The sequence below is a fragment of the Suricata suricatta genome, chromosome 5, assembly GCF_006229205.1.
Source record: "Suricata suricatta isolate VVHF042 chromosome 5, meerkat_22Aug2017_6uvM2_HiC, whole genome shotgun sequence".
In the NCBI taxonomy this organism is placed as follows: domain Eukaryota; kingdom Metazoa; phylum Chordata; class Mammalia; order Carnivora; family Herpestidae; genus Suricata; species Suricata suricatta.
Genome location: NC_043704.1, coordinates 20633637 through 20657409, shown reverse-complemented (window position 1 = coordinate 20657409; position 23773 = coordinate 20633637). Strand labels below are relative to the sequence as shown.

The 23773-nt window shown below is 37.4% G+C and overlaps 1 pseudogene; it reads left to right on the top strand.

The window, feature by feature from the left end:
- The window catches only part of LOC115291086, a 46727-nt pseudogene extending 23696 nt beyond the window's left edge, over nt 1-23031 (top strand).
- Nucleotides 23032-23773: the final 742 nt, after the last annotated feature.

Genomic DNA, 23773 nt, shown 5'->3' with positions numbered 1-23773 from the left:
TTTTTTTTTCTTTGTTTGTTTGTTTTGCTTTTCGTTTTGGTTTGGTTTTTGGTTTGGGGTTTTTGGGGAGGGGGTTGTTTTGTTTTTTGTTTTTTGCAAATCTTTGCTATTTTGGAAAATATTTTTAGACTCACTGTACTTTCTAGGCATCTTCCAAGAGAAAAAAAAATCAGGTAATAAATTTTTATCACAACTTACATGAGTTTATTTAAAGGTCTCTATCTCACAATGCTTACTTTTCAGGAATCTAGACTGGCTTTCAACTTGATGAGCAATAGCGGCTTTCAGATGTTAATCATACTAAACAGCCCACAATGTAACTGTTTTTCTAAGGAACTTGAAGAGACAATGGGTACCCCCAAGGGAAGTAACTGACGTGCTGAAGTTCTCTTAGGGAGCTCCAGACAAGGGCGTGTCAAAAGCATTGTGAATGAGAAGCAGCTTAAATCCATATCAGAGAAGTAGGGCTTCTGTGAGGACGTGACTTTCAATATCATTTCGTGTTTTCAGAGGCAAAGCAGAGACATTGACCATGTATTGTGGGTAAAATAAATGTATAACTGGAAATGTTTGCACATTGCACCAAGGGAAAACAGTTGCTTGGTTAGGGGTAAATAATTACAATCTACTTATTTATTCTCATCTGCTTTTCCCAGCCTTTTACTAAAATGATGTAAAGTGAGTGTTCTTACTATATATTAAGCTAATTTTCATTCTGTCAAGAGTTATTCCAAAGGTTCTCCAAATCCCCGCATTTCAGTTCATTTTAATTTGGTTTTTATGTGATGCTGTGGAATGATCAGTGATGGACAAAGGTGCTTGGACTTTAGGTGTTAAAGGAACTTAACAGACAACCTAGTAAGGTGTCTGCAAGAAGCCCGGGTCTCTAAGGTCTGGAAGGTTATTCAACTTGAAGAGAATCTTTCATCCAGTATTGGGTACCGCTGTGAGGGTCCCTAACCCCCTCGTGTTCCCTAAGCCCCATTTTATTCCACATTGGCCACAGGTACCACCCTTTAATTGTATAATGTTAAGCACACTTTAGAAAACCCAGAATTTTCTATTCATGTGTAAGTCAGCACGAGAAACTTAGCTTCTTAGATTGGCATATTTATTTCTACGGGTTCATTAATGTCGATGTTCCATTACTTGGGTTTGCAGGACAACCATTATGTCACATCAAGTGCATGACATGTTGACATTTGAAGTGATTACACTGATATGAAAAATGCATATACATTTTCACTTCCCATTTCATAAAACTATAATACTCTCTACAATTACTTTCCTTTTTTAATTTTTTTAATGTTTGTTTATTTTTTAAAGACAGAGAGAGACAGAGGTGTGAGCAGGGAAGGGGCAGAGAGAGAGGAGACACAGAATTACAAGAAGGCCCCAGGCTCTGAGCTGTCTGCACCGACTCCAACGTGGGGCTCAGACCTGTGGACCGTGAGATCATGACCTGAACCAAAGTCGGACGCTTAACCAGCTGAGGCACCCAGGCGCCCCTTCAATTATTTTTCTTTTAAAGAGTCATTTTCTAAGCATACATACTGCAAAGCATTATGAAAATCTTAATGTTCTGTTGTCTGTCTCTGGCCCTAGGTGAGCAGAAATAAGGACCAGAGGGTCACGGTGAGTCATGGAAGGCTGGCTGTGCGGCTCTGAATGCTCCAGATCTCCTTGCACAGGTCCCCTGCAGAATGCGGTTCCGCCATTTTGTATTCGGACATTACTCCCAGGCGGTGATGCCTTGAGATGCAAAAACTGGGGTTCATGCGATAGCATGACTGACTACTTACACCAAAGTGTATGTAAGTCACTGAGATAAATATTAGGCTTGAGCTTTGCCCAGAATCTCTCTCAAACATGTGACAAGTTTTCCATGCAGGAGTCTAGTTTTGTCTCTCATGAATGCACCTGTGTTCATGGCCCTGACCTGTCCTGTCCCGGACACTCTACAGGACTGTCTCTAAAGGGCAGCTCATCAGACCACTCGTGGTGTCCTCTGTGACAGCATCCTCTGTTTATCCTTATATCCAGTGTATCCTTCCTGTATTTCTGATACATGAGTAACATGGATGGAATATGAGAAACACTGTTACTATGGCAATGAATAAAGGTGTGCTGAAGCTGGGAAGTCTAGAACTTAAGGATGGCAGGAAACGCGCATTTACAAACCTGTGTAGATCAAATGATAAACTTGATACCGCAGAGTTTTAGCCAAGGAGAAATGACCCCTGAGTTTAGTAAAATACATCAAGGAAATTTGATAAATTAAAGATACAACCAAAATGATAAAAAGAATAAACCCAAATGATAAAGAGAATACTTATTAGAACTAAGAATAATCACTTCAAATAAAAATAGGTTGAAACCAAGTGGAGGAAGTTCAATAACAGTAGCAGCAACAACAAAATGTATTTAGAAGACCTCACCATAAGCACCTTAGAATATTTAAGAATTTGATGTTCAACAGGGGCACATGGGAGGCTGAGTCATTTAAGCCTCCAGCTGGATTTCAGGTCAGGTCATGATCTCACAGTTGGTGACTTTGAGCTCACATCAGGCTCTGGGCTGACCATGTGGAGCCTGCTTGGGATTTTGTCTTTCTTCCTTTCTCTTTGTTCCTCCCCCACTTGTGCTCGCTCTCTCGCTCTCTTGCGCTCTCTCTCTCTCTCTCAATAAGTAAGCAAACTTGAAAAAAAATGAATTTGATGTTGGACAAGGAGTAGGAAGGAGAGGTGGGGAAGGTCTTCCAGTAAAGAGCTGTTTGAAGTAGGATGCGGGCAGGACACTGAAAGCATCTCTCTTGCCCAGAGTAAATCACTGACCCTCCACTCCCCTACCTCTGGTTGTTTCTCTCTGATGCCCCGACGCTGCAGTCTCTTATCCTTTGAGCTGATTTCTGCATTTAGAAAAAAAAAGACCATTCATTTCTGGTATTTCTCAGATTTAATGGTTCTAATTTAGAGATTTCCAGGCAGTGGAACTTAGATGCTTGGAAGCAGACCTGGGCAGAACCTCAAATTACATGAGGAAATCTTCAAGTCTATTTTCAGACCAAACATCATTTGTAGAATTAATTATTTATTTTGAGATTAAAAAATAGAATTTGATGTTTAGAAGCAGATTGTTCCCCTTGAATGGCTATGATGTTTCTTTAAACAAAATTTTCAAAAATTCATGAAAGGTTGACAAGTGTAGAAAGAACACACCACTTTTTTGATTTAGATTTAAATGTATGCATACAATTTAAGTAGACTACAAGGGAAAACTGGTATTGTATTTGGAACATTGTTACAAATTATTTAACGAGGAAAATATTTTAGGGAGATTTCACTTAAAATTTTGAGAATAGAAAATGGTGTGAATGGGGACACCTGGGTGGCTCAGTAGGTTAAGCATCTGACTTCTGCTCAGGTCATGATCTCCCGGTTCATGAGTTGGAGCCCCGCATTGGTCACTGTGCTCACAGCTCAGAGCCTGGAGCCTGCTTCAGATTCTGCGTCTTCCTTTCTCTCTGACCCTCCCTTACACTCACTCTCCTCTCTCTCTCTCTCTCAAAAATAAATAAACATTGCCAAATTTTTAAAAATGGTGTGGATCTTTAAAACTCTAATAGTTCACCTATAAAGGTGTTGCTAGGAAAAAAAAAAAGAGTGTCATGGTACAGACATATAGACAGAGAAGACATTTTTCTATTTGGGGGAAAGAATTAATGTGGGATATACCTCATATTTGGTGCTTTTTAAAAAAATTCAAGAGAAAATGTGACAAATGTCGATGAGCTTTTTTCCCAGTAATTGAGAAAGTAAATCATACATACATATTTTTTATGATTTTAAATGGGACAAATACCATTTGGAAGATGGGACTGCATCTGACATTAAGAAAGAACAATTTTAATGGTAAGATAAATTCACAAATAATGACACATAAAGATGGGCACCACATTGCAAGATTCAAAGGAGCGTGATTCTTAAAAATAAGAGCTAAAAATTGTCATATTCACAGAGATTTGGATAGTCATGTATGACTGTAAGACAGTGTATTCAAAGTTTTATGCCATAGAATCCAAGACACGGTTTAACTCAGTGGCTTGATTGGATATAGTTAGAGTCTTAGAATGTAACCCTAATGGCAGGCGCAGATAAAAGAGATGCTGACAACTGGAAAGTATGTTAGAGCACAATGAAGAGTTTATGAGCACCTAAACAGAAAATCGGACAGAGCCAATGGAGTAGAAGAGAAGGATATACTTGACCCAACAGAGTAGTGTCATGATTATGAAAGAAACTCCAAGATGTGGGCCAATGACATATTGGGGACAACATTGACCTTTCTAGCTGATATGTTTAAGTAGGTGAAGTGGCTTTTAATTCAGACAGCAGGAAACAAATTAAAGCCAAGTCAAATTACAGGAGTGAGGGAGGGAGAAAAAGAATGTAATAGGAATAAGAACTTACACATCATGAGAGTAAGATGGAAAAGTCTGAGACAGAGAGAAAATGAATATACTCCTTATGGCCATTTGAATATACTCAGTCTGGCCATTTCTCTGTACATTTCTTATAGATTTGTGCTCTGCACTTTGTACACACTTTTGTCTGACCTCATTGGCTTGCCTTATCGATAACACTCTCATCTCGGTATCTGGTCTCTTGCTTCTCATATGAAGGGAAAAACACCTAGGGTATAAGCTTCCTATTGAAATAAAAATAAAACTTGGAATTTTTTTATGGTGTAGGCCATGGGTACCTGGGTGGCTTTATTATTCATGTCATTTTAGAAGAAAAAAAAGATGTAGGTGGCTTTAGCCTGGGATAGTCACATAGAGGAGATAATTAAAAAGAACATTTGATTATGTGCAACCTATAAAAGTGTTCACTCGCCTAACATACTTTTTGTACAAAAATATCCCACTCCCTGTGGGCACTGCCTGAAATTAAGCAATGGTTCTTTGGGAACTGGGAAGATTTCAGTACCCAGGCAGCATCCCTTGGAAGGCTGCCTTGGGCTTTGCCTGGGGCTGTTAGGAAGGGCCCCTCAACAAAGACGACCTGAAAAGCCCAGCATAAAGTGCCCACTGAAATCTCAGGAGATGATTAATTCATTTTAAATATCTCTGAAGAAACTTTCCAGAACCTTGGAAGAGGAAAACTACCTATTTTGTATTAACTTCAAGCATCCATGATGTCCTTTCTCTGGAGCAGAGTCGAAAGGGGTCATCTGAGCAGCAGGAGTGTTTGGCAGTACACAGCAGCCTCCTAGGAAGATTGCTTTCCCTCCTGATAGAGTTCTTCGTCCAGGGTTGCGGAGTCGTTTTTAAAATTCCCATGGAGATGTTTCTCTCACACACTGAGAAGATACATTAGTTAGAGTCACAGAAACTGATTTTATACTGTTTATGTGGAGTCAACTATGTTCAGAATTATACATTTGATACCCTGTGAAGTGTGACTTGAAGCTTCTGGGGTGTTCGCTTTACATTTGCAACAATATTTTGAGCAGAGGAAAGAGACAAAACAGGCCCAGTCCTCCTGCCTTGTTGGATATTATTCAACAGCTTCTAAAGCTGATTAACTCACTACAAACTCTACTGTAGAAGGAACTGGACTTTCCTGCTTCACAAAGGTAATGACAGAATAATGCCAGCTGGGATAAACAAGTTGTGTGAGACAGCAGACATGATTGCATTTTCTTCTCTGCTAAAGATAACACTGGTAAATGATGACTTTTCTTTCATTTTTATTCCAGTCAGTAACTATCCCATCAACCAAAAGGCCCAGAGTTTTTGCTACTAACTTTGGTGACACTTTGACCTTCAGCTCCTCCTTTGAGATGCACAACAAATTGTGTTTGGAAAATTGACTTTCTCATGATGAAAACCCATGAAAGGAAAGTAAGGAAAAATTGTTTTTCTCACCTGAGAAATATCAGCATAACGTTTGAGGCCTGTGACTCATTTGTGAAACTCATCACTCCTTTCTGATGGATCAGGTCTACAAGGCTAAAAATTATGGCCAAAAACTTTTAACTTTCAAAAAGAATAACATTTCTTTCTTTTTAAAGAGATACCTTTCCATATGAACTCTAAAGTAGTATGGATTTCTAATTTAAAATTTTATTATTTTTGCTTGTTCCTGAATTGAAAAAAAATTGTATACATTACTGAAATGTACAACATGTATCTTTAGTAATTAAAGGATTTTGAAATATATCAGAATAGAAGTAATTTCTGCATGTATAAAAACTGTCAACATCTGTAAAGTTTAATGGAAATGTAACTCAAGATTTTATTAAAAAAATTGTTTTTGACATTTGGATTTTCTAAACTGACTTATAACCAGTTGGACTTAAGGTACTAGGTATGAAAACTAGAAAAAGTTAAACTTGAAGGCTAGAGGATAAAACTTGTAAGATAAATGGCTCTGAGTTATAATAAATGTGTGACTCTAGAATTTCAACCTGACTCAATAAGGAACTTTACTTTGATATCTTAAATTAAAATCATATTAAAATATTTAGTTGGTCTACTTCATCATGTTCTAAGTATGTTTCCTTTAAAAAAAATAGCCTTCTTTGGAGGGCACCTGGGGATCACAGTCAACTGAACATCCAACTCTTGATTTTGGCTCAGGTCATGATCTGAGGATCATGGGACTAAGCCCCCTGTTGTGCTGTGTGGGTCCTGCTTAAGATTCTCTGTCTCCTTCTGCCCCCTGCCCCACTTGGGCCCTCTCTCTCTCAAAATAATAGAGAAATACATATGTACATGAATAAATAAATAAATAAATAAATAAATAAATAAATAAATAAAGCCTTTTTTTACCCTTGACTCCCATTCAGCAATCATACTATTTCTGAAATAAATCAGAGTTCTTGACAGAATTTTCCATACATTGTTTCCTCTTCTGAATTTGCAATTACTCCTCCAACCATGCAAAGTTGATTTCTACTCCTTCCATACCATCAAAAGTGCTTTTGAAAAGATTGCAATTTCCTACATGATGTTCATTCCAATGGGGCCTTTTCAGTACATCTTTCTGGATCTTCAGCAGCATTTGACATGGTTAATTCTCCTGAGAAAAAATAATCTTTTTTGTTTTTCATTTTATAAGAAAACACCTTCTGGTTTTGCTTCTACCATTCAGAGTCTTTAATATCACAAGGACTTGAATGATGTTGCTTATATCACAACTCTGGGTTCACGCTGGGTCCAATACCATCTTTGGTCACCATGGGCCCAGCTTGTTTCTCTCTTTTCTGGAATTCACCAAACTTTTAACTTGGGTTATTCAAAAATATATGGTAGCCTAAGAATATTCTTCACCACACTATCCATGTGACTAATTTTTTATCATCCTTAAACTTAAATTGCTGGAAAGAAAGACCTTTCCCAAATTCCAATTCAAAATTTGACTCTATCCCATTATCACATCTACTCAAAGATTTTTGTTGTTGTTGTTGTTGGTAGCACAGGGAAAGAGTTTCTTTTATTCCTGTCTTCCAGCACCTATCCTATTACATATTGGGTTCTCAGCAAATGTTTTTTTTATGAATTAAACATAGATGATATCTACTCTCAAGGAACTTTAAATCTAATAATGGATATAAACAATAAATTTGAATAAATATTTATTATACTAAATGTTCTATTAGGAAATATATCAGATGCTTTCTGACCCACACTTAGAATGAAATCCAAAGTGAAAATGAAAAGATAAATATGAATCAGTCAGGCAAGAAGTGTAGGCAGAAAAATGTTTCAGGTAGACACAAATAAATGTATAGTCAACAGGCTGAGCATATGAATGTGATCAAGCCTTGGGAACATTGCTACTCTGTGTTTTATAAAGGCTGTCACTGAAACCTGCCTATATTTGACATTCTTAAATGTGTGGTACTATCAATAAGTCTTGTTCTTATGGAGAAAGACTCAGAATGGAGTAAGCAATATTATGCCTGCACCTGCCACTTTATGTCAGTGACAAAGAAAAACATAGATTTTTTTTAGAGTGGTTAAACATCATTTCCCTATACAGTCATCAAACTATCAACACATTCTGCTGAAAAGTTCAATTGCAAGTTGGTTTGCAACATATACTGCCAATGGTCATATTTTTGCTTTACCTAAGTAACCTTTAAATCATTTAATAAATAATTGTGAATATCATATATCTAATGCAACTGTATTAGAAACAGTTTGGTATATTACATTAATTATCTTATTTATACTTACCATAACACAGAATGGTAGATAAAGGAATCATCTCTTTTTAAAGAGTGCGAGAAAGAGCTTGATTAATGTGTTTAAAATCACAGAGGCAGAGGCACCTGGGTAACTCAGTTGATGGACTCTTGATTTTGGCTCGGATCATGATCTCAGGGTGTGAGATAGAGCCCCACCTTGAGCTCTGCTTTGAGCTCCATGCTAGGGGTGGAGCCTCCATGAGATTCTCTTTTTCTCACTCTCCTCCTCCGACTTAGTCAATCAGGTACCCCAAGAGAAGTTATTCTTTAAGTGCATTGTTCTCAGAGAGTGATGCTGGGAGCAGTAGCATTAGCACCATCTAGATCTTGGTAGAAATGCAAATTTTCAGGCTTCATCTCAAGAATGCAAAATCAGAAACTTCTGAGAGTGCTTCAACAGCCTTCAAGAGGAGTCTCAGGTGGGCTAATGTTTGAGAATCCTATCTTTAGGTCATTTATATCATGAGTCTACTAAATTGATAAAAATAGGGTCATGGCCTCCACAAATGAGCAGAGTGAGAGACTGGAGCCTGAAGATTATCCACGAGAGCCTCCCTTTTCACATTTGTGAGGTATCAAAAAAACAAGTATTTGCAACTTGTCTGTGCAGGAAATACTATTTAGTTATGTTGTTGAGTCATAATTCTGAATTTCCACTATCCTCTCTGGCAATTCACACTCTCTTACAATAAGTGAATGTTTAGGGTGAGTAGGTTAGGAGGGGTTGAGTTAGTGGAAGAATGAACTGTGGCAACCATACACTGACAGTTTTCCTAAAATATCTTAATTAATGTATAGGCTATAAGCTTCAGCTTTTCTTAATTCAATTGAGTATTCCCAACTCCGTAGTCCTACATCTTCAGGTCAACTAGAATACTCCTCAAAGAATCCCAATCCTACATGGAGAAGGTAAAAAAGTTTCAAAAAAAAAAAAAGAACATAAAGATCTGTGCATATAACTATTCCAAATCTCATGTCCTCACTGTCCTCTCTTGTAAGCCTCTTTAAATGTTATTTATTTAATATTTCTTTTTAAGCGATCTTTAAAACAGAATTGAACTTTTAAAAGGCCAATTTTTGTGGCACTTTCTTAGAACATAAAAGATAAAAATAATGAGAGAAGAATCTTTCAAAAAGACAATGGTACCTAGGCTTTGTTTCATTTCGTTTTGTTTTGTTTCTAAAGCATGTAGTTGGTAGAAGTGACTTTTCTTGGAAAAATTGTTATATTTTGTTCTTTCCCTTGCCAACATGGCGTAGTGACTGTTTCTGTCAGGTTGAATGTGTCATGTCAGGGTGGACTTAACTCGAGTCAGAGAAGCTGGTGTGATAAAAGCAAGAAATTAACTGTAAATCTTAAAGTGCATTTTGCTCTTTACAGTATGTTCACTTATCTCTTTAGGGAACTAACTACTCATTTCCTCATGCTCTCAAAATGTGGCCATTTAAAGCAATGTAATTATTATAATTTTGTGAGCATTTCCTTCCTCATGTACTCATTAACTTAGCTGGAATTGAAATTTTAATAGATACCACTATGACTAGAGTCACACATCTCACATATAAGTAATTACAAAGTTAGAGCAAAGTTAGAACAAAAATACAACACCTATTTATCACTTTATTTGCTGATTAATTAGAAGACTTTAGAATCTGATCAGCCTATAGAGCAAAGCATATTAGCTAAACTTAAAACATATCTTCAGAATTTGAATTTTTCTTCGGTTCTGGAGTCTGTTATTGAAGTAGTGTTTAATGTTCAGGAAATAACCTAGTTTACCACCCACAATAACCACAAATAAATAGGAGAAAAAAATAAAATTGTTTTGGTGAGGTTAATATTAAATCAATTGATACTTTGATGAAAGAACTAGTGAATTAATTAATGCATAAAATGGAATGAGTAAATGAATACATAGTTCTTCATTAGCCCAATTTTTTGCTGCGGACTACCCAGGCTCTCCTTCCCAAATACCAAGCTGTTTGGTCCTCTTCTTGTGGGCTCTTTCTTTTCTTATCTGTCATCTTCCTTAACAGAAACTATTCATGTCCTTATGATACCTCTCGGATGACACCCACATTTGGTAGCTTTTCTTGTACATGAATGATAGGACATGTCCTCAAATCCCAGAAGTGTTTCCTTAAGAAAAGTGCTTGATCTTTGGGTGTTTACTTTTAATCTCACTGAGCCAATGATTATCGAGCAAGCGAATCAGTCTTTGTAACGGTTGATGAAATTAATAAATAGACACCAGCAGTCCATTGTCTGTACAGTAGCATATCAAAGATACAAATAATCTAAAAATTAGACCAAATGAAATATGCTATCTCGTATTGTGACTTTTGTCCAGAGATAGATCTCCATTTCATTTTTAATTTTTTCTAGGCCAATAGGCCACATACAATGATTGTGTCTAATTGTAATAGGTCAAATGATTTTGACCAATATTAGCACCAACTAATGGACACAAGTTATGCACTAGATTTTAATGCTTATATCACCATTATGCAACTAAATTAGGACCAATAAACGCTGTTAACAATTTTTAAGTAAATAGTATAATAGGGAATAGTTACTTTACTAGATGTGAAATTAAGATATTCTACAGTTAATAGGACAAGAAGTAAGACCAATTTATTAATAAGTATGCTAGAAATATGTTCACTTTCCTAATGAAGCCATATTGATATTCAATATTTTTATGGATAATCTATCAAATGAAATATCTAAATAGGTAGTGAACTATTATTGGTTTCTCAAGAAAGTTCCACTCCATGTGACTTTAGAGATCATCACCTTTATCATAGTTACAAAGTGCTTGCCTGGTGCATTCACTATCACATTTAATTTAATATGAATAATGTCTTTAAGGTGGGCTTAATGAACCTAACTTTACAAGTAACACAATTGAAAATCAGAAGTATAAAGTAACCTGTCTCAGGATACAAAGTGGCAAGAGCCGTGACTTAAACACGGGTGTATTTCATAGGAAATATCTCACAAAACACCACTGTGTCTTACGAGGCATCTTTGAGGCATTCACTTCACAAAGCCCTCACTGACTGCATTCATAACCAACACTCATTCCTTGCAAAGATGACTACTGTGGACCTAACCTTCAAGCACGGTTCCATAATCTAAAGTAACACGGTAGTTTTTCTCAAACCCGGATAGATAAGAGAGTGACTTCTGAATTCCTCTGCAAGGCAACTTAGCTGTTGCTGAGGAATGGTTCTGGGCACATCGTTATCATTTTCCCTGCATTTACATAGCCAAGTGTATCTTTTGCAAAACACTGCAGGGTTTTCCTCTTGCCACAATGCAAATGTTTTCCTCCTTTTCTAACGCTAATTTTTCTCGCCTACTTCCAATGTACTGTAAGATTTGGAAATGAAACAGGGCCTGAGGCTTTGAGATATAAAATTGAGTTAACTTTATCCTACCCAGAACCTGGTCTCCTTAGGCTGCATAATCTCTCCTATCTCTACAGTCCTGTTGCTGATATATATGAACTGAAAAAGAAGCCAGTTCAGGAAGGAGCTGCTTCAAGATGTGCAAAGGGCAAATCCCATTAGAATGGATTTACAGTTTAATTACATAAGGTCCAAGATACTGAGAATATTATTTCATTAGAGCAAAATTTCACTGTATTGAAAAAAGGCATTATTAGCTAGACCTTGAAAAGACTGTTAAAGATCATTGTTTTCACAGGACTTGACTTGTTTTTGTTTAATATTTATTTATTTTTGAGAGAGAGGGAAAGACAGAGCATGATTAGGGGAAGGGCAGAGAGAGTAGGAGACACAGAATCCAAAGCAGACCCCAGACTCAGCTGTCAACACTGAGCCGATCTAGGGCTCGAACCCGCAAACCGTGAGGTCATGACCTGAGCTGAATTCAGCCACTTAATGGACTGAGCCACCTAGGTGCCCTGATTTGACTTGTTTAAGTATTTCCTAAAGCTAGTTTCATCTGTCATAGATTGTTACAAAAAGTTTCATTTTAGCTTTTCAAAAAAATGGGGAAATTGCTAAATAACAATAGGGAGCTTCATGTGTGTACTTCTGGGAAGCAGAGACTACACATGTTTTAATTAGTAGGTATGTGGCTCTACAGCATTTTCTGGAAAATTACAACTGGACAGATGACTCATGACACACCAATGCTTTCTTTATCTCAATGAATAAAACACTACACTGTATTCAAATTACATTTTATTCAAATATTTCATCCAACAAAAATTTTCTATTTATTAACATTCTTTTTTAATGTTTATTTATTTTTTTGAGAGAGAGAGAGAGCAGAGAGTGGCAGAGAGAGAGGGAGACAGAATCCCAAGCAGGCTTTGCTCTATCAGCACAGAGCCCAATGGAGCCCAACACAGGACTTGAACCCACGAACTCTGAGATCATGATCTGAACTGAAAACAACAGTCAGATGCTTATCCTGCTGAGCCATCCAGGTGCCCCTATTTATTAACATTCTTACCAAAATGAATCCAAGAAATCATTTGAGAAAGGGGTAAGATTGAAAAGGCAAAAGAGTAAAACAATATTTGGCACAATAGCGTGATTCATATTATAGTTCAAGTTTGCTTCCTTCATTTAAGTGGATAGTCCTCCAGTTTAGGAAAAAAATGGAAAGTATAGAAAAAGATTAGTAAGTCGTTGAAGGAGGTGTGTATATATGTCATTTGAGGAATTATATCACATTTTATATGAAAACAGTCGACTACAGAGTCATATTATAGTTCAAGTTTGCTTCCTTCATTTAAGTGGATAGTCCTCCAGTTTAGGAAAAAAATGGAAAGTATAGAAAAAGATTAGTAAGTCGTTGAAGGAGGTGTGTATATATGTCATTTGAGGAATTATATCACATTTTATATGAAAATAGTTGACTTCTAAATGGAGCTAGTGACGATTTTACAGAAGCCTTGGTAAGGAATCTGAAAGTCCACATTCTATTCCCAGTTGACCTTTCACTCATTATGTAAATTTTTCAATACTTTTTTTTTTAATCATTTCTTGTGCTTTTTTTCTTTCATTCCTTCCAGAGAGCAGAATTAGCTCTTTCCCTTCTAGTCCTTTCACTGAACTGAAGATCACGTCTTGCTGTACATTTTGTCACTCATTCAAAGAATACTTTCATTTAGTACCAAGCCTTCTCCTGACACTGATGACAGAGCAGTGAACAAGAAAATTGGGTACTGCTCCCATGGAGCTTTGCAGGGAGGTGGGGAAGCAAATAATAAATGAGTTTAAAAGAATAATCAGAAGAATGTGATGTAGGTTGCAAATACATGAAAAGCTTGTCTAAAAGAGAGAACAACTAGGAATTATTTTGAGGTCAGGGCTAGGTAAGTTCTCCCTGGGAAGATTACATGCATTCTGATGCATGAAGTTTATAAAGGATCCAAAAACATGATAGATAGAGAAAACAACCAACGTAAAGATCTAGAGAGGTATGTGAAACAGATATTCAATAAAAGAAGGAATTCTAGCGTGGTTAGGGCATGATAGACTACATCTCCCTGGGCTTCATGTCACAGCGGAGACCATGACAAAGTTAGGGAGACACTGCCATCTTTAGAACTAATTATCTCACCCAGGCCGTCTACTCCTTTGGTGCTCTGTTGGACTACATTCCCCAGCCTTCTTTGTGATTAGTTGTCATCATAGGTCTGCATATGACTGGTAATACATGATTATAAATGGCTCAGGCCACATCCAGGCTTCACCTAAGGAGGTATTTTATGTAATACCCGTGCTCTTTACCCAGACTTGATTTAGAAGCAAGCCACAAAAGGAAAGGCGTTTGTGTGACTAGTTTACTAGGAAGAAGACCCACACCCCCACCAGAAACGCTGTTTTGAACCCTGTGTGGGCATGTAGTTATCTAGGGGCTGCTATTATGTTAAGCCACTGAAATTTTCAGGTTTAGGGGCACCTGTGTGGCGCAGTCAGTTAAGCGTCCAACTTCAGCTCGGTCATGATCTCACAGTTTGTGAGTTCGAGCTCCGCGTTGGGCTCTGTACTGTCAGCTCAGAGCCTGGAGCCTGCTTCTGATTGATTCTGTGTCTCTATGCCCCTCTCTGTGCCCCTCCCCTGCTCATGCTCTGTCACTCTCTGTCTCTCAATAATAAATAAACGTTAAAAAAAAAGAAATTTGCAGGTTTATCTTTGATAACAACTATTGTTACATAAAGTACTACAGTAAAATATTTGGATTTTATTCTAAATGGCAACAGAATACATCGACAGGTTTTAAATGGTGTGACTAATATTAAAATTTATATTTTAAAAATATTATTGATACAATGTAGAAAGTAGGTTGTCAAAAAAAAAAAAAAAAAGGAGCAAGGAAACCAGCTAGGAAGTTATTAAAATAGACCAGATAAAAGATGGCAAGAGCTTTGACTAAGCTGATAGTGATACAGATGCAGGAAAATGAGCACACTTTTGTATACTTTGAAGCTGAAACAGACAAATTTTGTGAAAATATTGTTTGGGGGAAGGGAAAAAGTTAAATTTCCAAAGATGCTTCTAAGTTTTTATTTGAAATTTATTTAAATGATAATTTTTCAAAATTTCAGAATCATTTTAGATTTATAAAAAAGTTACAATTATTAGAGCAGTTATTAGTGCACCCTTCACCCACTTTCCTTTACTACTAATGTCTTACTTCACTGTGATGTATTTGTCACAACTAAGGAATCAACATTTATCCATTACTATTAACTAAACACCAAACTGTATCTGAATTTTACTAGCTTTTCCTCTAATGTCCTTCTTCTGTTCCAGGATCCTATTGTAACACCAGGCTATGTTAATTTGTCATCTCCTAAGCCGAGTTAAGTGCATAAAAATTCCTTAACTTTCTTTGATTGATTGATTGATTGATCCATCTTTGACTTTCCCAGTTTTGAGGTGTACTAGCCAGGTATTTTGTAGATTGCCCTTTAATTTGGGTTTTTCTGAAAACTTTCTCATGACTGAACAGGCGTAATGAGTATTTTTAAGGAAAGATCATAGAAATAAAATGCCATTCTCATCACATTTTATCAAAAGTACATATTAATGACTTTTTATTGATCATGTTAACCTTGATTACCTGCCAAGATAGTTAACCAAATTTTTCCATTGTAAGGTAATCCTCTCCTTCCCCTATTCTTCTTTCTAGACAAGTCACTAAGCACAGCCAACACTCAAGGGTAGAGATGATTGGTCATTTAAGCTCCATCCCCATCAGAGGAGAGTATCTAGTACTCGAGAGTATCTTGGAGTCTTTCTGTGCAGAAGAGTTACTGCTTTTTTATGTATTTGTTTATCCACTCATTGATTTTCATCATTATATTCTCATAAATGTTTATTTTATATTTTGGAGTACAATCCATTACCACTTTATTTTGTCCCTCATGCTATTCCAGCTTAGGTCACTGGGAGTTCTTTCACACTGGCTCTTGTATCCCCCTGACAAGACCAATATTTTTGTTGCTCCAGAACATTCTTTATTTTGTCACTACATCTTATATATTTCTTCTCTAGCTCTAGGATCAGCCACTTCTCCAAGGATCCCTATTTTATTTTATTGGAGAATGAAATAGAAACCAAGGTCTAGACACTAAGTGTGTTCATTGATACTAAGATGTCATGCTTATAGACTCTCTGTAAATAAAGCTTAAAAAACTATGTATGTATACTAATCCATGTATGTGAACTTACCTATACTGATGTATCTACCCATCTGAATATATATTAAGCTAACCTTGAATTCATACTGATATCTAAGGCTCTAATTTAGCACTGCATATTTATCTTAGCCTCCCTCTGGCTAATCTGCAATTTCTCTTTCCATCTGTCATCCATTTATTCTCCATCTGGCACTCATCATCTGTCTTCCACTTACTTGTTTAATCCCAGAATTTATGTACCACTGTTTCAGAGTTATTAACTTGTACCTCTGTGAGAAAGAACTCTACCAAATAGATTAAGGTGTTTATATACAATTCCTTTTCTCTTTAGTCTTATAGTTTTCAGCCAAAACGCCACTTTCCAACATTACTTAGGTTAGTACCTTTATCCTCCACTATCTTCAGTGAAGATGTTTCATATAATTGCAATGTAGTTAATTACTTTGTCACAGTCTGCATCCTTTCCCAGGATCACCTGACTTTCTGGTTGGCCTTTTTAAAAATTTGCTTTTATTAGATTTACCCTTCATTATGTAAAGTACTTTAGGTTTTGAGAAATATATAGTGTAATGTATCCAGTACAAGGGCACCACACATAATATGGCCAGCATCTCAAAAATCTTTCATGCCCTCTCTCAGCAAACACAACCCTCTCTCCTCTCCAAGATTCTTGACTTGAGCAACGTGATGAATTCCAGTATTATCTTTGAAATGGAGAAGACTATGAAATTATTCAGTTTAGATTCATTGAGTCTGATGGACTTTAATAGTATTCAAGGTCAGGAAGTCTTCATTGTGCTATGATCCTGCCATGACTAGTTTGCTGTCTGAATTTTAGTAGATGTTCCTGGATGTTTCCAAAGGGGTGAGGTGGAAGAAGAAAAAAAGTGTGAAAAATCAAGCACTGATTTTAAAACGCAGTGGTGTCAGAATCATGAGAAGACTCAATGAGCCTGTGTGGCTTTGTCACTAATCAGGGCGCCTGGGTGGCTCAATTGGTTAAGTGTCCAACTTCGGCTCAGGTCATAATCTTATGGTTCATGGGTTTGAGTCCCACATCAGGCTCTGTGCTGACAGCTCAGAGCCTAGAGCCTGCTTCGGATTCTGTGTCTTCCTCTCTCTCTGACCCTCCCCTGCTCACGCTGTCTCTCTCTCTCAAAAATAAATAAAAAACATTAAAAAAATTGTTAATTGTCACTAATTGTCTCTGAGCCAGTATCTTTACCTATAAAAAAGGTGCATCATTTTAGACCTACTTACCTCAATAATCTTATTAAAAGATAGAGAACTTAGAATGCAACCTAACATTTTTCAATAAGTTATTATAACTTTTAATTGTTGACTTTTTAAAGAAACAGACATGCAGATGTTGTAGCCACTTTTAAACATGGATAAAACAATATTTTCCAGTGAGGAAACCATGTGGAAAACAGTATATATTAGCAATGTATATGATGTTTTCAACTGATTCTTAAAGAAGAGAAATTATCTGTAGCAGTTCCCATCTGAATTCTCTTGAAAGCAGCAATTTTCAAAAATTATATCTCTTGGAAAGCAGAAAATAGCATCAATAGTATACTTAACTAAATGACTAATTCGCAATTTTACCATAAGCAATTCAGGTCTTAAAATTAACATGAATTACAAAGAAGAAAAAAAACAGATATTTATCTTCAAACTTTTCAAGGAGAAATATTACTTTTGACTTAATCTTCAAAACCTAACTTGTGTTATTGACAGTATTCAGCAGTGTGACTATATTATAACTTTTGTGGTATGTACCAACAACTCTGTGTGTGTGTGTGTGTGTGTGTGTGTGTGTAGTAGTTTCTGGAGACAGTGAACTTGTTGATTTGTTGATTGCTCTGGGCCACAATGTAGAGGAAGGGATCTGTATGTACCCTAATTCTCCCACCAATGGCCCACAGCCTAAATACTGACTTTGCTTGCTGTCTAGCAAAAGTATTGTCAAATAAACACAATGCATGTAAGGTAGTGGTGGTTGTGACTGTGTGTGATGTCAGGCCACCGTCATTGTCCTGGCACACCACAGGGATGAAACCATTGCAATAATCCTTTGTTATATCCCAACAACAGAAAAATGATAGAAGTTTTGTAAGAAGGTATATTTTATGAATCATTTGATATAGAGCATGCAGATTCTAATGAGTGATAAAAAGCTTAAGGAAACTCCTCTAATAAATTAGCTAGCAATGCTCCATATCATATAAAAATATCTTAACAATTTTAGCTCATGCACTGCACAAAGTACATGTAAAAAATCAAATATAGTTATATTTTTTCCTCTATCAGAATCTGAAAACTTAAGTCATTGTTTCAATGATAGCACAGTTGTTACAATGATCAGTTTGAAAATTAGTAAATAATTATTGGAAATAATTTGTAAAGTTTATGTAAGACTCTTGAATTTTAAACATATATATAACTATATACACACACTTATTTATAACTTGAAAAATAAAATTACTTTTTCCTAAAGCTTTCAGCCTCACACTACACACTGCTATCAAGATAAACAAGTGCCGCATAAACAAGCTAACAGTAAAGGAACTTCTAAATATAAAGGGAGGGGTGTTGTAGTGCTGGAGAATGGCAGGCGTGCAATATTCTTGCCAAATGCTACAGCAGCCTCCTGACCTAAATTTAGGGAGGCTGCCAGTGGATAAATGCTGGATGGGGATTTAAGAAGACTGTCACTTCAGTCACACCTATGTGCCAAGGTTGGCAAGAGGAATCTCTATGTTTAACAATCAAAAGAAGAGAAGGGAAGACGGTCTTGACCATTTGTCCTAATTAAGGATAACATGATACACACATAAAAACCCAAAGAAAGGTTTTTCATCATTCCTCATAAAGATTTCTCAACAAAGATGGTCTTGGAAGACATTCTGTTATCCCTTGTGGATGGAATCTGTCCCCCTCCTCCGCCATAGCCTGGGCTGTTACAGACTGAATATGTGCCCGCCCCCTCAACAAATGTCATATGTTAAATCCTAACAACCAAGGTGATGGCGTTAGGAAATGGAGCTATATGGAAGGTGATTAGTTCCTCAGAGTGGAACTTTTATAAATGACATGAGTGGCCTTCTAGACGAGACCCCGGAGAGTCTCTTCAGTCCTTCTGGGATGTGAGGACACAGTAAGAACACAGCCCTTTATGACCCACGAAGCCCGTTCTTACTCGACACCAAATTTGCTTTTGCCTTGATATTGGACTTCCAGCCTCCAGAATGTGAGAAATCAATATCTGTTGCTTACAAGGTACCCAGTCTACAGTGCTTTGCCGTAGCTGTCTGAACAGACTAAAAAAGGGCCTTCTGCTTGGTTAGCTTACGGACATCCCACCGTCAGCCCTGATACTGGCATAGGCTATAATCCAGGCTCTCTACGCAGCAATTCTAGTGTTTGAACATGACACGCTGGTGAATGACTACACTGATACTTTTCCTTCCATATCCATTTGTTCACCTGAAGTGGTGGCATCTCCTAAATAAACTGTGTATATTACAAATATATATGACCCTTAAGAAATGTACCTTAAATAAACTCTGGTGGAAGGGGTAAGCTCCCTGTTCACTGAAGGATGCTGATTGGTGAGGCACAAGATAAGTAGCCAGATTTTTAAAGACCCAGAAGCAGACCCGCATCCAAGTTTGAACTAAGCATATCATAAGAAGAACATTTCAGTTATGAAGCAGTGACCAATTATTCAAGAAATAGTTAGAAGACACTTGGGTAACCCTCGAAGACAGAACAATCTGTCATTCAGAGAGGGTTCTGATGTCGGACTCTGCACAATGGGAGTCTTAGCTTTGCAATCTACTTGCTCAGTGATATTGGAAAATTATCATAAGTCATTCTGTTTCAGTTAATGCTTCTTTAAAATGAGGAATATAATCTACCAGCTGAAGAAATTGACAGAGTTTAGTGACATTCTATACATACACATGAACTTAGAAAAGCGCTTGACCATAGTGAATGTACAATAAATGTTAAATATCATAATTACTAGAAATATCAGACAGCTACCTCATGAGATGGATTTGTAGTAAATGTAAATATTGAAAACAAATGAAAAATAATAAAAGATCTATTTTATCTTAGGGTGAGAAAGGTTTTTCAAAAGATGATAAGAATCATATCATATCATGATCGGGAAATAGAAAAGAAAATGTAGAAAAAAATTTTTTTCTTAGAGTTCCTGAGAATATCACAAAATAATACATGGAAAGGTTTTAGGAGGTTGTGTGGATGAGGTGAGCATCCTGTCTGTGTTAACTTGTGGGAAGTGGGAGGGAGGACAAGACAAAGGAGATAATAAGAAAAATAAATTAAAACCAAAGTGGAATCTTTTACAACACAATGATGATAATTATCATGCAAAATTTCAAGTGAGAAGACACACATGGGGGGCACCTGGGTGGTTCAGTCGGTTAAGCTTCCGACTTTGGCTCAGGTCATGATCTTGCTGTCCGTGGGTTCGAACCCCACGCCAGGCTCTGTGCTGACAGCTCGGAACCTGGAGCCTGCTTCAGATTCTGTGTCTCTCTTTCTCTCTCTCTCTACCCTTCTCCTGCTCATGCTCTTTCTCTCTCTGAAAAATAAACCTTAAAAAAAAAAACATGGGATACTAGAATTAAAGGACAAAATATAACAGTATATACATTATACTCCTAAGTTATAAAATTCTTTTCATATATGTGAATGTGTGTGCATGTACATACTCACAGGGAGGGCCACACCTAAGAATATACGGAGAATACCACAGACGAATTTCTCTAAGCGGTAGAATCATGGGCATCCTTAGGGACAAATATATGTATGTATATGCGTATATACCTTAGAATCCCTTTAAATTTCTACCTTGAATATAAATGAATCATACAATCAGATAAAGTATCTTGATGCAAAGAACAACAGTTTCTCTAAAAACAATGACCGAAAATGACGGAATATAATCCAGCCAAGGAAAACTGTCAAGCCATTTCTTAAAGTTCAAATAAACTTGTCACCTAGGGAACAATGTCTCAGATTTTCCCTTACTCGAGAAACAACAAGTTAGTTTGTCTCCAATTCATAGACACTGGCAGAAAGACATGAGTTTTCTGGGTCAGAACAAGAAAACAGTTTAGTACACACAGTATAACACAGAGCAGAATGACACCGTGCCCTTGTTCTCTGAGCCCTGGGTCCCACAGAGCAACACAATGAGAGTCAGGTGGTACCCACACACCCACTGGCATGAATTATAAGAGGACACTGATATCAGGGAGTCCCTGGTCTTACACAGGTACCACCAGCAAACTTGCACAACCTCCTCTACAGAGACATTACCTTTGTCAATCTGTAATTCAAATCTGTTCCAGGGAGAAGAGCAGCTGTCCCTTTCAAATCTACTTGCTTACACCAGCATCCCAAAAAGATAGTCTGGAGAAAATTGGCCAACAGAGCTTATGTTCAGAAAGTCAGGCGGGGGACATCTGGGTGGCCCAGTTGGTTAAACATCTGACTTCAGCTCAGGTCATATCTCATGGTTCGTGGGTTTGAGCCCCACATCAGGCTCTATGCTGACAGCTCAGAGCCTAGAGTCTGCTTCAGATTCTGTGTCTTCCTCTCTCTCTGCCCCTTCCCTGCTCACAGTCTTATCTTTCTTTCTCTCAAAAATAAATAAAAGCATTTTAAAAACAATTAAAAAAAAAGAACATCAGACATGCAGAATAAGAGAGATCAAGGCAAAATTATCTCACTAATTGGGGGGCCTGGATGGCTCAATCAGTTAGGCATCCAATTTGTGCTCAGGTTATGATCTCGTGGCTGGTGAGTTCAAGCCCTGCATTGGGCTCTCTGCTAACAGCTCAGAGCCTGGAGCCTGCTTTGTATTCTGTGCCTCTCTCTCTCTCTACCCCTCTTCCACTCACTCTCTGTCTCTCAAAAATAAACAGTAAAAAAAGTTTTATTAGGAAAGTCACCTCACTAATTTATTAAGACCTATAAATTGGGTCTGTTTGAAGGTACAAATTCAGTAAAGCACTTTATGCATGGACATTGCTGTCATGGAAATCTATGTAATCTTTGTTAGCATGAACTCAACATGGTTTTGAACTTCTCTGTTCAGCTTGTTTTGTTTTGTTTTATCTGCTATCTTCATAACTTCTCTGTTCATGAGAAACACTCCAAAATGTCTCAGTTGGTAGTACGAACTTGAATACACATCTTTCTTATAATTGAAGAAATTAAATTAATGCTACAATGTTTTTATTTTTTGACCATTTGTAAATTCATATGAACTATAAAAATAGAGATCTCGGCCAGCTTTTTTCAATATCCTAAGTGTTTTTATCAGCCTTTGTTTTATTGTTCGCTCTTGTCCATAGGCATGTCATAAAGCTTCATCTAGACAAAAGAGCAAAGATGACGTTCAAGTGCATGAGGCCACAGGTAGGAGAGAAATCAGAAAATAAAAACTTTCGTGTATTGGGGCACCTGGGTGGCTCAGTCAGTTAAGTGTCCAACTTTGGCTCAGGTCATGATCTCTTGGTTCGTGGGTTAGAGCCCCGCATTGCGCTCTGTGCTGACCGCTAGCCCAGAGCCTGGAGCCTGCTTCAGATTCTGCGTCTCCCTCTCTCTCTGCCCCTCCCCTGCTCGTGCTGTCTCTCTCTCTCAAAATAAAAAAAATTCAAAAAAATAAAGCTTTCATGTATTGTGTCCAGTACAGACACATCTGTTTTATTTTGTTTGCAAAAGGTAAGATCTGTTTTTTGTCACTCTTCATTTCAAAAATACACATCCTAAGATAATTTTAAGTGAAAAAACTGATATGGATAGACACATAACTATTTTTTTAAACTTTACACTTGTGGTTTTCACTCATTCAGAAATACCGAGACACTTGACCCCTGCCCAGTGGAAATCAAAGAATTGTACCCTTTGCTTATAATCTGTAGGCACAGAGTTGGCCGACCGCAGAGAGCATTTTTTCCTTGATGCTACCAGGCTTAATAGATTTACTGTGGAATATGAACCGTGGCAAAATGAAGAAGTCGACACCAAGGAGGAACTGTGAGCCAATTTTTGTGAACACGGGCTTCCTTATGGTCAGGTGGAGAGAAGATGAAAACTCGTGGCAATACTTCAGGAAAGGAGCTTTGTGTTATTTGAAGCAGAAACTGACTTCAAAGGAACTGAGAGAGCACAGCACGAAACTCCTAGGTCTGGAGAACACGGCATTCATCTGAGCACCTGGACGACCCAAAAGCCAACTGTGTGGGTACCAGTCTCTCCTGGAAGCCGCAAAAGCAAAAGGGGCCTGAGGTTGCTATTTGAGTTAGCAACATGACTCCTTATTTTTCCAGAAAGCCCAAGCTCTGTTGGTAGATGTTTAAGAATGGATTTTGGCAGGATTCTCACTTTCCACATGAATCAACACATTATATCCTTTTTACTAATTTTCTGTAACCTCGGTTTGAGAACACATACAAGGGAGGAACATTGGCATGTCCAATGTGTATTTTCTGAGACTTGATGAATACAGCTATAACCAAGTGAGTTTCCCCGTCACCAACTTAAGGGTCAGTAAAGCCATATTTGAGTCACTAAACTAAGGACTCAATCCCTTGACCTTTCTCCTTGGTGATAAAGATTTCTTTTCAACCTCTCTCTGTTGCTGGGCAGGCTGGGGAGACCCCTGGGTCCTGAGGCCTCCGCCCAGCTTGTCCCCAAGATGGTGCTGGAGGCTCTAGGTCTCATCTCGAGAAAGAATTAGGACACACCAGAAAAACGGTTGAGTGATACAAATAAAAATGTTT